We start from the raw sequence: 15918 nt of genomic DNA on the forward strand, positions 1-15918 counted from the left end.
TCCTTGACCCAACAACTTGTCTCTTGATTGATTAATTGGCCTGTAGTGTGGTAAGTAATAAGAGCTTAGACTCAGAAGCAAATCTACCTGGAAATCTATAGGCAACCCTGAGAAAAATTTTCTCTGTTTGGGGGAAGGGATATTAAGGAAAGGAGAAAGACAAAGGAAAGATTCAGAGTAAACAGCTATCTGTTTCTAGCCTCATCTGGATAGATGAGGTTAGAAAAGATGCAGGCCATGAAAAAACTGAGACCATCCCCTGCTTCAGATTGGAACCTCTATATTTAACAAAGAACATGATGAAATCTTAGAGTCATTACTACAGTAGTAGATGTCACTGGCTCAAGTACAAGTGCAGTGAGATTAAAGAATATGGCTGTTGTTCATGCCCAAGTTAAGAAATGAGCCTTTCTAGTCTCATTTTATTTCAAACTTTTTTGAGATTTTAATAGTGAGAAGTGAAGTTCTTTGCTTAGAAGTAATTAAAACCATCCAGCTAATTAAATAAAAGCAGATTGGAAAATAAGCACGTTTTTAGTATACTGAGTTTGTGAATTTACTGCAAAATGTATGCACTGGGAAAACAGCTTTGCTATGAATTAATCCCCAATGGGCTTTTAAACTAAAATCATTTACAACCAAATTCAATTTTTAAGAAGTCATTAAGCTTCTCTTGAATAAGATGTTTATTTGAATATTGCTTCTATCAAGTATTCATTAAAAAAAACACCCTAAGCATTTAATCTGGCACAGTACCTAACTGACATAGAGGCCAGATATCAAGGTTATAGTGATCACTGACACTAATTGACTTTGCAGACTTTGGTAAATCAATTACTGGTGTGAGTCAGCCCCACTCATAGTACATATAAAAACTATTTCTGTCCCACCAGTCACAGAATTGTATCAAGGTTCTAGAAAATCCAATGTTTAAAATATACAACATGTAACAGCATCTTGTAAAATTTTTTAAATGCCTAAGTAATATAAATTGAAAAGAATAATCCAAAATAATAAGAGATATTTAACCAACTTCTAAAATACAGTAAATATCAACTATTTACTAGACAGATAGCTTTTAGGAGGAGTAGTCATATAAACTCGGAGAAGGCAATGGCAACCCACTCCAATACTCTTGCCTGGAAAATCACATGGACAGAGGAGCCTGGTGGGCTGCAGTCCATGGGGTCGCTAAGAGTCAGACATGACTGAGCGACTTCACTTTCACTTTTCACTTTCACACATTGGAGAAGGAAATAGCAACCCACTCCAGTGTTCTTGCCTGGGGAATCCCAGGGACGGGGGAGCCTGGTTGGCTGCCGTCTATGGGGGTTGCAGAGTTGGACACAACTGAAGTGACTTAGCAGCAGCAGCAGTCATATAAACTGAATTAAGTTTTTAAAAGGAAGCCTTAGGAAGTGATTCATTAAAATATCTTAGCCATTAAAATTTCCTGGTAAATCCCATGTCCTGAGAACTAATCATGTCCATTTTAATTTTCAGGTATATGTTGAAAATTTCAACTTTATAATAATATGACAATTAATTTTATTTATTGAAGCTCTTTTAAAATATACAGGCACAATTTTTTTAATTTCATAAATATCAATTGTTCTAGAGAAATTAAAATAAGAATCTATTTAAACTGAAAAGATACTTTCAATATTGAATAAAAATCAAATATATACAGTAATATAAATGGATAATAAAGAGTTCCATGTTACTTTGACAGTATTATTTTATTTTAGCATAAAACTACAAAATGGAAAGGTCAAGATAGACAACCTACCAGGCTGATAGTAAATGAATTTACAAAAATTATCTAGGCATTACAAATAAATACTGTATATACAATAAATTAACTGAAGGGCCAACGAATGCCAAGAGCCCAAATTCCCACCAGAAATGTTCAATCATAAATGAGCTCGTAAGCCCCAGTCTAGGATTCTAAAATTAGATCAATTTCTAATTATTATATTATATTATGTATATACCAACTGGTCTGATCCCCTGAAATAAACATGGACTCTTCTTTTTTCAGAAATCCATAGTAGTTGGCATTTCTTATTACATTCTATCTTATTTTATAGCAATTGTTTCCTCAAATTATTTGATCACAAACCCATCTGGGTTTTCTTTTTTTATGTTTTGCTTTTTTTTTTCCAAATTATCATCTTAAATAAGACGTTCTTTGGAAAACATTTGGGAAATGGTTGTTTGTAACCACTGCTGTATTCATCAAAAGATGACTTCAAGAACACACTTGAAAAATGTGCCATGCCTTATCCATAGATGTGTACAGGGCTGGATTTAGTGTCATGTACACAACATATGACACTTATTGAAAAGCATTCACCAGCAAATTCTGCTTCTCATTTGAAGAATTTAGTAGGCACAGCATTTTGAAATATGATAATTTAATGTCCAGAATGACTAAAAAAATCTAAAAAATACCAAGTATCAAGTTAAAATATAGTGAAAGTATTTAAGGCAAACTTAAGAACTTAAAAATTATTATTTTAAAAATGATGTAGTCTTAATGCTACCATTTAGTAGAATACATATAATAAATAAAATATTTTTGTTTTTAAACTTTTATTTACATATAAAGAAACTGGTTGTGAAATCGTTCTCAAACTTTACAGTAGATTTTATGTTGATTTAAAGACACGGGTATAAATTATAGAGGTTTAAATACTATTTTAATTTAAAAATATTGGATGTGAAATAAACAATAAAGTGTTCAGCATTAAAAATTGTGAAATATCAACATCTCACCAAAATGGCTAAAATTTAAAAGACTGACAATACCAAGTGCTGCTGAAAATTTGAGTAACTGAAATGTTCTGATAGCAGAAAGTAAAATGGTAAAACCACTTCAGAAAACTACTTAAATATTTTAAAAAATCAACATATATATCTCAAAAACTCAATCATAAAGACATACATCCAATTGAAATAAATACATGTTCATCAAAAGATATGGACAAAAGCTGGAATAACCAAAATATCTATCAAAAGTTAAATAAGTGCATTATTGCTTATTATTTATTCAAAGCATTCTAAAAAACAGAGAAAAAGAATGAACTACTACCATATGCAGTGACATGGAGAAACCTCACAAACATAATGTCATGATGGAATAGAACTAATAACAAACTAAAACTATTGTGGATACAGATTTTCAGATATTGGGCAACAGGTAGCAAAGAGATAAAAAGTGAAGTGAGCCCCACGGTGTGGTCCATGACTAGTGGTACTCTACACTCAGTGATGGACAACAGGGTGATGGTCTCACTGAGCTTTGGAGACAGAAATTGGAAGCTGGGGACTGAAGAGGAGGCTGGGAAGGGTACCAGAGAGAAAGCATCTCCAAAAGAGAGAAGTAGGGAGTCTAATGATAGTGATCATATGATTAATCATCTAAACTATTTTGGGGAACAAAAGACTATTAATAATCATGACAGGACAACACATATAAATCTGACATGTCTTTAGCAAACAGGGATAATCAACCCACTTCCATTCTCCTTGCTTCCACATAGAATTTCTGTTGACAGTTGGTCCTAAACATTATTCTGAAACATAATCGTTTGTCTCTGTTGGAGGCTATTTTCCGGTCAGACCCAGTTGTGAGATTCCCTCCTGCACTTTGTTCACAGTGCACCTGGTTTATATGCATAAATGCCGTCACTGTGAACAGAAACTCCATGATGGAATAGAGATCCTGGCTTGAACAAACTTATAGCATTGCTCATATACTTTGCCAAACTCAGGTTCCATGGATCTTTTTAAAGGGCTCTGATGGTTCTCCAATCTTAAAAATATACTAAAAAATGTGGATTGTGCACTTTAAAAGGTTAAGTTTCAATCAGTTCAGTTCAGTTGCTCAGTCATGTCCGACTCCTTGAAACCCATGGACTGCAGCACACTAGGCCTCCCTGTCCACCACAAACTCCACTTACCCAAACTCATGTCCATCGAGTCAGTGATGCCATACAACCACCTCATCCTCTGTTATCCCCTTCTCCTCCTGCCTTAAATCTGTCCCAGCATCAGGGTCTTTTCCAAGGAAGTCAGTTCATATCAGGTGGCCAGAGTATTGGAGTTTCAGCTTCAATATCAGTCCTTCCAATGAATATTCAGGACTGATATCCTTTAGGATTGACTGGTTAGATCTCCTTGCAGTCCAAGGGACTCTCAAGAGTCTTCTCCAGCACCACAGTTCCAAAGAATCAATTCTTCAGTGCTCAGCTTTCTTTATAGTCCAACTCTCACACCCACACATGACTACTTGAAAAACCATCACTTTGACTAGACGGACCTTTGTAGGCAAAGTAATGTCTCTGTTTTTTTAATATGCTGCCTAGGTTGGTCACAACTTTTCTTCCAAGGAGCAAACATCTTTCAATTTCATGGCTGTAGTCATCATCTAGAGTGATTCTGGAGCCCAAAAATACAAAGTCTGTCACTGTTTTGATTGTTTCCCCAACTATTTGCCATGAAATGATGGGACAAGATGCCATGATCTTCATTCTTTGAATGTTGAATTTTAAGACTTTTTCACTCTCCTCTTGCACTTTCAAGAGGCTCTTTAGTTCTTCCTTGCTTTCTGTCATAAGGGTGGTATCATCTGTGTATGTGAAGTTATTAATATTTCTCCTGGTAATCTTGACTCCAGCTTGTGCTTCATCCAGCCAGGCATTTCGCATGATGTACTCTGCAATTAAATTAAATAAGCAGGGTGACAATATACAGCTTTGACATACTCCTTTCCCAATTTGGAACCAGTCCATTGTTTCATGTCCAGTTATAACTCCTGCTTCTTGATCTGAATACAGATTTCTCAGGAGGCAGGTAAGGTGGTCTGGTATTCCCATCTCTTGAATAATTTTCCACAGTTTGTTGTTATCCACATTGTCAAAGACTTTGGAAGAATCAATAAAGCAGAAGTGGATGTTTTTCTTGTATTCTATTGCTTTTTCAATGATCCAGCAGATGTTGGCAATTTGACCTCTGGTTCCTCTGCCTTTACTAAATCCAGCTTGAACATCTGGAAGTTCACAGTTCATGTACTGTTGAAGCCTGGCTTGGATTATTTTGAGCATTACTTTGCTAGCGTGTGAGATGAATGCAATTGTGCAGTAGTTTGAGCATTCTTTGGCATTGCCTTTCTTTGGGATTGGAATGAAAACTGACCTTTTCCAGTCCTGTGGCCACTGCTGAGTTTTCCAAATTTGCTGGCATATTGAGTGCAGCACTTTCACAGCATCATCTTTTAGGATTTGAAATAGCTCAACTGGAATTCCATCACCTTCACTAGCTTTCTTTGTAGTGATGCTTCCTAAGGCCCACCTGATTTCACATTCCAGGATGTCTGGCTCTGGGTGAGTGATCACACTATCATGGTTATCTGGGTCATGAAGATCTTTTTTGTATAGTTCTTCTATGTATTCTTGTCACCTCCTCTTAATCTCTTCTGGTTCTGTTAGATCCATACCATTTCTGTCCTTTAATGTGCCCATCTTTGGACAAAATGTTCCCTTGGTATCTCTGATTTTTTTTGAAGAGATCTCTAGTCTCTCCCATTCTATCCCACTCTAAGTTTCACAGAGTTGAAATAAATTTCTTTTCCAAGATGGAGCCACTCTGTCTTGGCACACCTTTGGTGCCAAGTCAGCACCAGAACTTATATAACTTTGATATCCCTATAAAGCCATTTGATCAGAAATGCAGTATATCCAGTCAGCCAATTCCAAATACCAAGCCAACCCTTGGCTCTATACTTGCTTCCCTGTGCTTAATCCATTTTTTATTTTTTTTATCCTTTACCTTATAAAAAAGGTTCCTGCTTTCTGCCCTATTTTGCAGTTCTCTGGATCCTTGGGAATGAATACTGCCCACTTCATGAAATATTAAACTATTGAAATGTTAAAAAGATTTTTTTTAACTTGTGTCTGGGGTAAAACGCTAGTCCAAACTTTCTACCAAGTGATTTTAGTTTAGGATCCTCATGAAATCTCCACTTCAGTCATGCTATTCTAAATTTGTATCTCAGCAGACTTCCCTGATGATCCAGTGGTTGATAATCTGCCTGACAATGCAGGGGACATGGGTTCAATACCTGGTCTAGGAAGATTCTACATGTTGCCCAGCAACTAAGCCCATGTACCACACTCTGGAGCCCACAAGCCACAACTACCGAAGTTCAAGCACCCTAAAGCCCATGTTTGGCAACAAGAGAAGCCCCTGCAGTGAGAAGCCCACCCACTGCAACTAGACAGTAGTCTCCTGCTCACTGCAACTAGGGAAAGACTGCACACAGCAACAAAGACTTTGTGCAGTGAAAAATTAAATAAATAATAAAATGGTAGATATGCACCAAAAATAAAATCAATATATTTAGATTTCAGAAAGTACAAATGGTGAATCTCAGAATTTCTCTCCCATAAGGTTAGCTCTAGTTTTAAGTAAATTGGTGCAGCAATCATTTCACTGTGCCTGCACTTAATCTCCTATGTCAAAATCTAGCACCAGTGATTTGAGCATCTAGTTGGGGAAAGGAGACAGGTTTTCTCTGTATAGCATGTCTCTTCAAAAGAATTTATATTAGAAGGACAGTAAGGGGAGGATCAGAGCTAGCTAAAGAGTATTCTTCTATGTAGTAAACAAAAATTTTGAGAATTCCTCCTTCCAAGGACTTGATTTAAACCATCTTTATGTAGCTCTCATCATAGTTCATGTTTTACATTTATCTGTTTATCTGATCTTTCCCTTCAAACTATAAACTCCTTGAGGGCAGGGCCTGTGTCTTCTCTATCTTACAGTTTTTTCATATCACCTCTCCCAATTCTCTTCCTACAGAAGGCCCTTAACTGTGTTTTGAATTAATACCATTGGGTTCTATTCAGGTTCGGAGTTTAGAATGCTGCATAATGGTTCTCTTTCTGGAACTCATGTTGCTGGTAGTGGAGAGCAGTAAGTAACCAATCCATTATAGGAATGAATAAACAATCCTGCATTCTGTGAAAGCATCCAAGGAAATGCTACCTATGAGGTCTTCTCAGTAGAGATTTGGACACACAGGATAAAAAAAGCAATGTTGCAGGCCCTCTCTCCCAACAGCTTCAAATATGTGCTTTGATTTGAAACAGATGGATTTCCTTTGAGCACAATACTCTGACAGCTAAATAAAACAAATGACCTTTCTGATACTTCAGAATACCCAAGGCCCATGATTCAAGAAAATATATGGAGAAATGTCATCACTTATTTAACTCCTGTAAAGAGTTTCCAAAATACAATTGCTGATGCTGCTTAGCTTGGTTCATGTAAATATTTTTAAAGGAAAGGATCTAGATGCCTTTTTGTGCCTCAGCACTATAATAGATAAGATGTAAAAAGATTCTAAGTCCCTAGAAATAAATCAATAATATTTTTATATATATTAGAAGCTGTTTTAGCTCACAGAATAATCAGAGAGGCCTCATTTGATTTCTTTCTTGTAAGCATTTGGGAGATACAAGTGTTTTATGTCAATTTTATAGATGAGGAAACTGAAGGGTACAGAACTGAGTTGATTTTTCCAAAGTTATCACCCCAAGGTTAATGCTTCCACATCCTGAACTCTTTTATTTTTTAAATCATGCAGTTTTGCTACTGATCTTTTGGTACTATAGTGTTCTTATTCCCCTTTATTCTACTTTGGTGTCTGTGGAAAATATTGCTAATGAGGTACTTTCCTCTAGCAGGGTTACCATGTGATAGCAATTTCCACCTTGACTCAGAGCAGTAGGAAGAATAACAAAGGAAAAATCACAAAGAGCATCTGCTGATGATAGCAAAGGCTGTAGAGGGGCTAGAATGGAAAATTCTGGGAACAAGACTAAAGCTTCCCTTAAAAGCTACACAGCACTTTATGCATGGATCTCTTAACAATTTTTCTTCAGTCATCAGTAGATGACAATAATCTAGAATGTAGGACTGCAGTAAGCAATTTTAAGTGGGCTAACCATAGAAAATGACCTGAAAATTTGCGTGTACTGCCACAATTTATACACAACCAAGAAATTTTATGGTACAGCATTAAATAAGAATGACAGCTAGTTAATGTCTGTAAGTGATGACCTTCCTCTTCCCTCATGTCTTCGCAATAGCAGTGGATGCCTTATACCAGCATTGATTCCTGCCATTCTAAAGCTCCTTTCAAAGGCTTTTCTACTGCTGCAGTAAGTGCCAATGCAGCTATACTGCTCCAATTTAACTAAGCTCTTTCCATTATAATCTAAATCCTACATGCTTCATGCCAATTACCATAACTATCAGCTTTAATCTGACATTTCAAAAAATAGAATTTCAAATATCAAATACACATTCTTTATTTCTCTTCCTACAAAAACATTCAAACTGCGCCAGTATTTGGTTTCAGGATTCATTCATCTGATCAAAAATTAAGTAATAAACTGGTTGAAGAAAAACTCTCAAGTCAATTTTGGAAGAATTGAGAAAAATTTTATTATGGACTAGATGTTAAATGATATTAGGAAATTATGTTCTTTTATTAGGTATAATATGATATTATGCCTGTTAGGGGAAAGTCTATTTTTAGGAAATACCAATTGAAGTATTTGTTGTAAAGTGTAATGATATCTGCAACTTACTTGTTGAATTTAATCCAAAAATAAATATACATATGTATACACAGAGGAAGTTATAGATGATAATATAGATTTTAAAAATGAAGCAGATATAAAAAATTACTGAATTTTTTGTGGATATATTTGCTTACAGAGGTACTGAGGTAAAACAAAGTTCCTACTTCATGGTCCAGTAGTCTAATAAAAGGTATGCAAATATAATAGCTATTGCAATTTGTAATAAATATAGTGCTAGCAGTGGAGGAGGTAATGGCAACCCACTCCAGTATTCTTGCCTGGAAAATCCTATGGACAGAGGAGACTGGTGGGCTACAGTCTCTAGGGTCGCAAAGAGTCAGACATGACTGAGCACGCAAGCACACATAGTACTGGCATTAGGTAGCAAGACACTTGAAAGCATAAAAGGGGAAGAAAATAATTCCACCTACAGATGTGAAGTAAAGATTTCCACAGGGCGTGATGCTTAGAGAGGGACTTAAAAATATATACATGAACAGGGAAGACATTGGCAGAGGCAAGGGATGGGCATCACTGTAGAAGCCTGAAATAGAATAAAAGGGTTAGGAAACAGCGCACTCTAGGTGACTACACCACTGAGCATGAGATGGAAAGAGTGAGAGATGAGTCTGGAAAGTCACGCAAACTGGGGAGCTGATAGAGTCGCAATATTTTCCTAGAGGCAGTATGAATCCTTAAAAAATTTTAAAATTGTTGTTAGCTTGACTTATTGTGGTGATCACCCCACAATATATACAAATATGAAATCATTATTGCATACATCTGAAACTAACAATGTTACATGTCAATTATATCACAATTTTTAAAGAGTTGTTAAGAAAAGGATGGGCTTCCCAGGTGGTTCAGTGGTAAAAATTCCGCCTGACAATTTAGGAAACACAGGAGATGTGAGTTCAATCCCTGGGTTGGGAAGATCCCCTGGAGGAGGAAATGGCAATTCACTCCAGTATTCTTGCCTAGAAAATCCCCTGGACAGAGAAGCCTGGTAGGCTACAGTACATAGGGTCACAAAGAGTTGAACACAACTGAGCGATTACACATGCATATATGCAAGAAATGGTATGGCATGCTCATTAATCCATGACTTATCAACTGAGTAGTTATTTGAACTCCTGATTCAAAACAACTTCTTGATTAGCATCTTACAGAAATAATCCTAAATTTCACAACAATTTGAAGAAAATAATGACAATTTTTCTGATTAAGTGAGCCAAGTCTAAACAATTAGGCACAGAGAAAGCATACCAATGGAGATTAAATACTGGAAGCTGTTAATTAAATAACACATAGATAAATATGTATCAATTAAGCAAATATGACATACACATATAAGGACTAAAAACTAAACCAAAGGAAAGATAATTTAAGGAAAATGGTTCACAAATATTAGAAGATTAACTTTTAAAGGAAATCAACCCTGATGTTGGATAGCATCACCAATTCAATGGACATGAACTTGGGCAAACTCCAAGAGATAGTGAGGGACAGGGAGGTCTGGCATGCTGCAGTCTATGGGGTCACAAAGAGTTAGACACAACTTAGCAACTGAACAACTCTGAATATTCATTGGAAGGGCTGATGCTGAAGCTGAAGCTCCAATACCTTGGCCACCTGATGCGAAGAGCTGGCTCATTGGAAAAGACCCTGATGCTGGGAAAGATTGAGGACAGGGGGAGAAGGGGATGACAGAGGATGAGCTGGTTGGATGACATCACCAACTCAATGGACATGAGCTTGAGCAAACTCAGGGAGAGAGTGAAGGACAGGGAAGCCTGCTGTGCTGTCATTCAAAGGTAAAAGGTCAGACAAGAGTTAGTGACTGAACAGCAACAACTTTGAAGAACTTTTCACTAGTGTGTTAATCCACTCATGAACACTGAATTTTTTTCATCAAAGATAACTGGCTATTCATTCAAGCCTATGAACAAACAACTCTCCTAAATTTCTAGGAGTTGACACTGGATACCAAATGGCAAATGAAGATAAAGTCTCAGTGAAATGATTATCCAATATAGAAACTAGGTTTCCATATGCACTTTGCATTTTGAAAAATCCACCTTTGTATACTAATAAAGACAGCTACACCTCTACTGCTGTCTGATTTTGTTTAAGCCTATATTTACCTTTTAAAATTTGGTCAGTGTAAGATTAGCTTGGTTGCATCCTCAGACTCAATTTCCCTATTTTTTTAATTTTAACTTTTTCTTCACAAATCATATATACTGAATACTGTAAGAAAGTACATTTTAAGTAACTTTTCATTTTAGTTTTGTCAGATGCTGTGTGTATGCTGGTAATGCTGTGTATTATCACCCTACATATTTAAGTACTATTCAGAGTACATTGTGAAAAATGCCAGGCTGGATGAAGCAAAAGCTAGAATCAAGATTTCTGGGAGAAATATCAACAACCTCAGATATGCAAATGATACCACTTTAATGGCAGAAAGTGAAGAGGAACTAAAGAGCCTCTTTTTTAATTTTTTTATTGAAGGATAATTGCTTTACAGAATTTTGTTTTCTGTCAAACCTCAACCTGAATCAGCCATAGATACACATATATCCCCTCCCTTTTAAACTTTCCTCCCATCTCTCTCCCCATCGCACCCCTCTAGGTTGATACAGACCCCCTGTTTGAGTTTCTTAGCCATACAGCAAATTCCCGTTGGCTAACTCTTTTACTTATGGTAATGTAAGTTTCCATGTTACACTTTCCATATGTCTCACCCTCTCCCCATATCCACAAGGCTATTCTTTATGTCTGTTCCTCCACTGCTGCCCTGTAAGTGAATTCTTCAGTACCATTTTTCTAGATTCCATATATATGCATTAGAATATGGTATTTATCTTTCTCTTTCTGGCTTACTTCACTCTGTATAATAGGTTCTGGGTTCATCCACCTCATTAGAACAGACTCCAAGGCATTCCTTTTTATGGCTGAGTAATATTCTATTGTGTATATGTACCACAACTTCTTTATCCATTCATCTGTCGATGGATATCTAGGTTGTTTCCATGTTCTAGCTACTGTAAACAGTGCTGCAGTGAACAACGGGATACATGTGTCTTTTCAACTTTGCTTTCCTCAGGGTATATGCCTAGGAGTGGGATTGCTGGGTCATATGGTGGTTTTATTCCTAATTTTTATAAGGAATCTCCATACCATCTTCCATAGTGGCTGTATAGTTCCCTTTTCTCCATACCCTCTCCAGCATATACTGTTTGTAGATTTTTTTATGATGGCCATTTTGACCAGTGTGAGGTGATATCTCACTGTAGTTTTGGTTTGCATTTCTCTAGTAATGAGCCATTGAGCATCTTTTCATGTGTTTGTTAGCCATCTGTATGTCTTCTTTGGAGAAATGTCTGTTTAGGTCTTTTTCACACTTTTTTGGGTTGTTTGTTTTTCTGGTATTGAGTTGTATGAATTGCTTGTATATTTTGGAAATTAATCCTTTGTCAGCTGTTTCATTTACTCTTATTTTCTCCCATTCTGAGGGTCACCTTATCACCTTGTTTATAGATTCCTTTGATGTGCAAAAGCTTTTAAGTTTAATCAGATCCCACTTGTTTACTTTTGTTTTTATTTACATTTCTAGAAGGTGGGTCTTAGAGGATCTTGCTATGATTTATGTCATCAAGTGTTCTGCCTATATTTTCCTCTAAGAGTTTTATAGTTTCTGGTCTTACCTCTTGATGAGGGTGAAACAGGAGAGTGAAAAAACTCATTTTTCAGAATGAAAAAGTCACGTCTGACTCTGCGACCCCATGAATTGTAACCCAGCAGGCTTCTTTGCCCATGGGAATTTTCAAGGCAAGAATACCGGAGTGGGTTGCCATCTCCTTCTCCGTGGGATTTCCGACTGAGGGATCAACCCACATCTCCTGCGTTGGCAGGCTGATTCTTTACTGTGGTTCCACGTGGGAAGCCTGCTGTGTATACAACATATTCCTAGTAACATGAGATGTTCTAACTTCACTTTTCAGACTTAAAACTTTTTCAGGGCTTAATGTAACACTATTTAATTTTTTTCTCTAATTTATAAGAATGAGGAATTAATGGCTTAAAATCACATGGTTATAATCCAGTGTGGAAGAAAAATAAGAATTTCAATGCAAAGATCTATTTAGGAGACAGTTTTGGGGAAATTTTAGAAATAAAGTAGATATACTTAAATATAGTTTCTTAATAGATTGCTGGAGGAGTACTCAAAGAAAAGAGACAAGAAACTTTAAAATAAACATTAAAATCCTTAGTAAGCACTTGTATACTAGATCCCTGGGAGGAATTATAACATCTGCTGGGTTTTTTCCTAATGTGAATTCCTGGGCTACCAATTAAAAATGGAAAATTACTTGAGTTGCGCATGTAGCCCACAGTAACTAATCAGACTCTAGGATTCTCCCACACTAGCCTTTTGTCATACCACTAGAAGAAAACAAAGAAAATGCTGACACTGTCAGAGAAGAAACAGTTTTATCTACTTAAAACTAGGATGGGCGGAGGAGAGGGAAGCAGTGAGGCTCTGGAATCTCCTTGAAGCAGCTCAGATTAAAAAAGATCAAAGCAATGGTCTTTGCCAACTCGGGAATGGACAGTTTGGGTTCTTTTAGCAATGATCCCTCTGATAAACCACCTTGTCGAGGTTGCGCCTCCTACCTCACGGAGCTTTATATCAAGGGTGCAGTTTCCTTTCTTCCTCTGCTTACCATGTTTCACTCGAGGATTTGAGTACAAGAAACAACAAAGTGATCATACTTATGAAATAATGACCTCAGATTTTCCTCTTCTTGACCCTACTGAACTGAACTGACCCTAGCTGGACTTCTCAAGAAGAAATGGCCCTTTCACAAGCTGTGATGGACTGTGGCTTTGGAAATTTGCAGGATGTAACCAATCAGATGTGCACCAAGACCAAAGAGGAGCATGAGAAGCACTATATGAAGCATTTCATCAATTACCCTCTGTTCACATCTACCCTGCTGAACCTGAAGCAAGTGGAGGAGGCAAAAGTTGCTGACACTGCCATTCCAGATCACTCTGCAGATGACCCGCCCAACCTACCTTTGACTCCTTGCTTTCTCAGGACATGGTGGGATACATGCCAGCTCAAGCAGATTTCACAGAGCAGTTTGACAATTATGCGAAGTGGGACTTGAGAGATATTGATTTTGTCGAAGATGCCTGGGACATTTTACGTGCTCTGAAAATGGCTGTAGTAGATATCTATCATTCCAGGTTAAGGAGGACAAAGATGGGAAAAAAAATTATGAGACCATGAATTAATCAACCTTAGAAAGTTTCAGTTAATGGAACAATGATACCCCAAGGAAGTCCAAGACATTTATGAAAAAATGAGGTGATTTTCAAGGATGGTGGGGCCGGTGGAGCCTGACAAGTTCATTGAAAGCCAGGCATTGGAATATGAACTCTGAAGGGAAATCAAAAGGCTCCAGGAATACAGGACAGCAGACATTACCAATTTTTGAAGCGCCAGAACCTACAATCACCTCAAGAAGACTCAAGAAGAGGAACCCCTCAAACGCAGAATGCGCTCCAAGGTCCTCCTGTACATCGAGGACAGCAGCGCCTGCTGCAGTGGCTCTGACGGCAGGCTAACTGTTGATTCTGGCTTGAGTCCTTCTGTTCAAATGACTTCGAATTCAGGTAGATGAAGTGTACTGCCCTTGAAACTCAGTGGTCTCCCTGGCACAGAGAAGTTGAGTGAAAAAGAAAAGGAGCTCTGTCAGATGGTGAGGTTGGTCCCAGGAGCCTATTTAGAATACACATCTGCTCTATTGAGCAAATGTAACAAGCATTGATAGTATATTAAAAAGCAGAGACATTACTTGCCAACCAAGGTCCGTCTAGTCAAGGCAATGGTTTTTCCCGTGGTCATGTATGGATGTGAGAGTTGGACTGTGAAGAAAGCTGATCGCCGAAGAATCGATGCTTTTGAACTGTGGTGTTGGAGAAGACTCTTGAGAGTCCCTCATACTGCAAGGAGATCCAACCAGTCCATTCTAAAGGAGATCAATCCTGGGTGTTCATTGGAGGGACTGATGCTAAAGCTGAAACTGCAATACTTTGGCCACCTCATGCGACGAGTTGACTCACTGGAAAAGACTCTGATGCTGGGAAAGGTTGGGGGCGGGAGGAGAAGGGGACGACGGAGAATGAGATGGCTGGATGGCATCACGGACTCTGTGGACATGAGTTTGAGTGTACTCCGGAAGTTGGTGATAGACAGGGAAGCCTGGCGTGCTGTGATTCGTGGGGTCACGGAGAGTCGGAAACGACTGAGCGACTGAACTGAACTGAACTGAACAAGCAAGGGGGTTTGAAACTGGCACAGACCAGAGCACCCCAGAAAATCCATGATTTCCTCATCTGAGAATGATAAATCACCAAAGCCTGGGAGGCTCCCCAGGAGTGTTGTGGGCTAAAGGGCCACAGGGGCATTCTTTTTTTGAACTGAATTCTCATTGAGAAAAAAAGGAAAGAAAAAAGGAAATCTTCAGTTGTATTAACGTCTACTTTCTTCTGCACCCTGCTTTAAAATACTCCTGTTGTTGGTACTGTGCTGCAGAGTTACGTGCTAGATAAGGTATTATTAATTGTGTGTGGGCATTCATTCCTAATACCTCTTGTAACTAAAACAAGAATCATTGTACCACACATCACAGTATTGGTAGAAATAGAACTAAACCAGTCTGTAGTCCCAGGAGTCCAGCTCAGATCCTCGTACCTGCTTGGGAGTTTGGTTTTCTAATTATCTGTTTTGCCTTCAAACATTATAGACAGATGTAAAATAAAGAGGCTATATAGAGAGAAAGCTTTCTCCTTCTGTCTGAGGTTTTCTTTTTAAGCTAACAACTTATGTTTATGAGCAGAAAGGAAGAAAACCTCCCCCATGATGCTCTTGTCCCAAACCGTACCTTGAACTTGAATGTCTGGCTCTATAATCTGCAGTCTGACTCATCTGCAGAAGACTTTTTGAATAGGTTACACCTGATATAAAATGTCTCTGTTATTTTTAGAATGAATGGATTAAAATGTTTTGCTACTTTAAAAAAAAAATAAAACTAGGATGAAGAATGCAAGATGCAAGTAGCCAGATTATTATTACTTTTTAATCAAGAAGCACCTGCGATAATCCTGCTAAGTTTTCCATTGAGTTCATGGCCTAGAAATTTTAATACAGCCTTCAGGGAGCCTGTGGGCACAACACAAGGGTGCCATC

General features: G+C 37.7%; 1 pseudogene; it reads left to right on the forward strand.

Moving 5' to 3' along the window:
- Nucleotides 1-13265: 13265 nt before the first annotated feature.
- LOC129553088 (transcriptional adapter 2-alpha pseudogene) lies at nucleotides 13266-15069 on the forward strand (annotated as a pseudogene).
- Nucleotides 15070-15918: the final 849 nt, after the last annotated feature.

This window comes from Moschus berezovskii, chromosome 18 (genome assembly GCF_049115385.1).
Source record: "Moschus berezovskii isolate FMDL1 chromosome 18, NW_MosBer_1.0, whole genome shotgun sequence".
Taxonomy (NCBI): Eukaryota; Metazoa; Chordata; class Mammalia; order Artiodactyla; family Moschidae; genus Moschus; species Moschus berezovskii.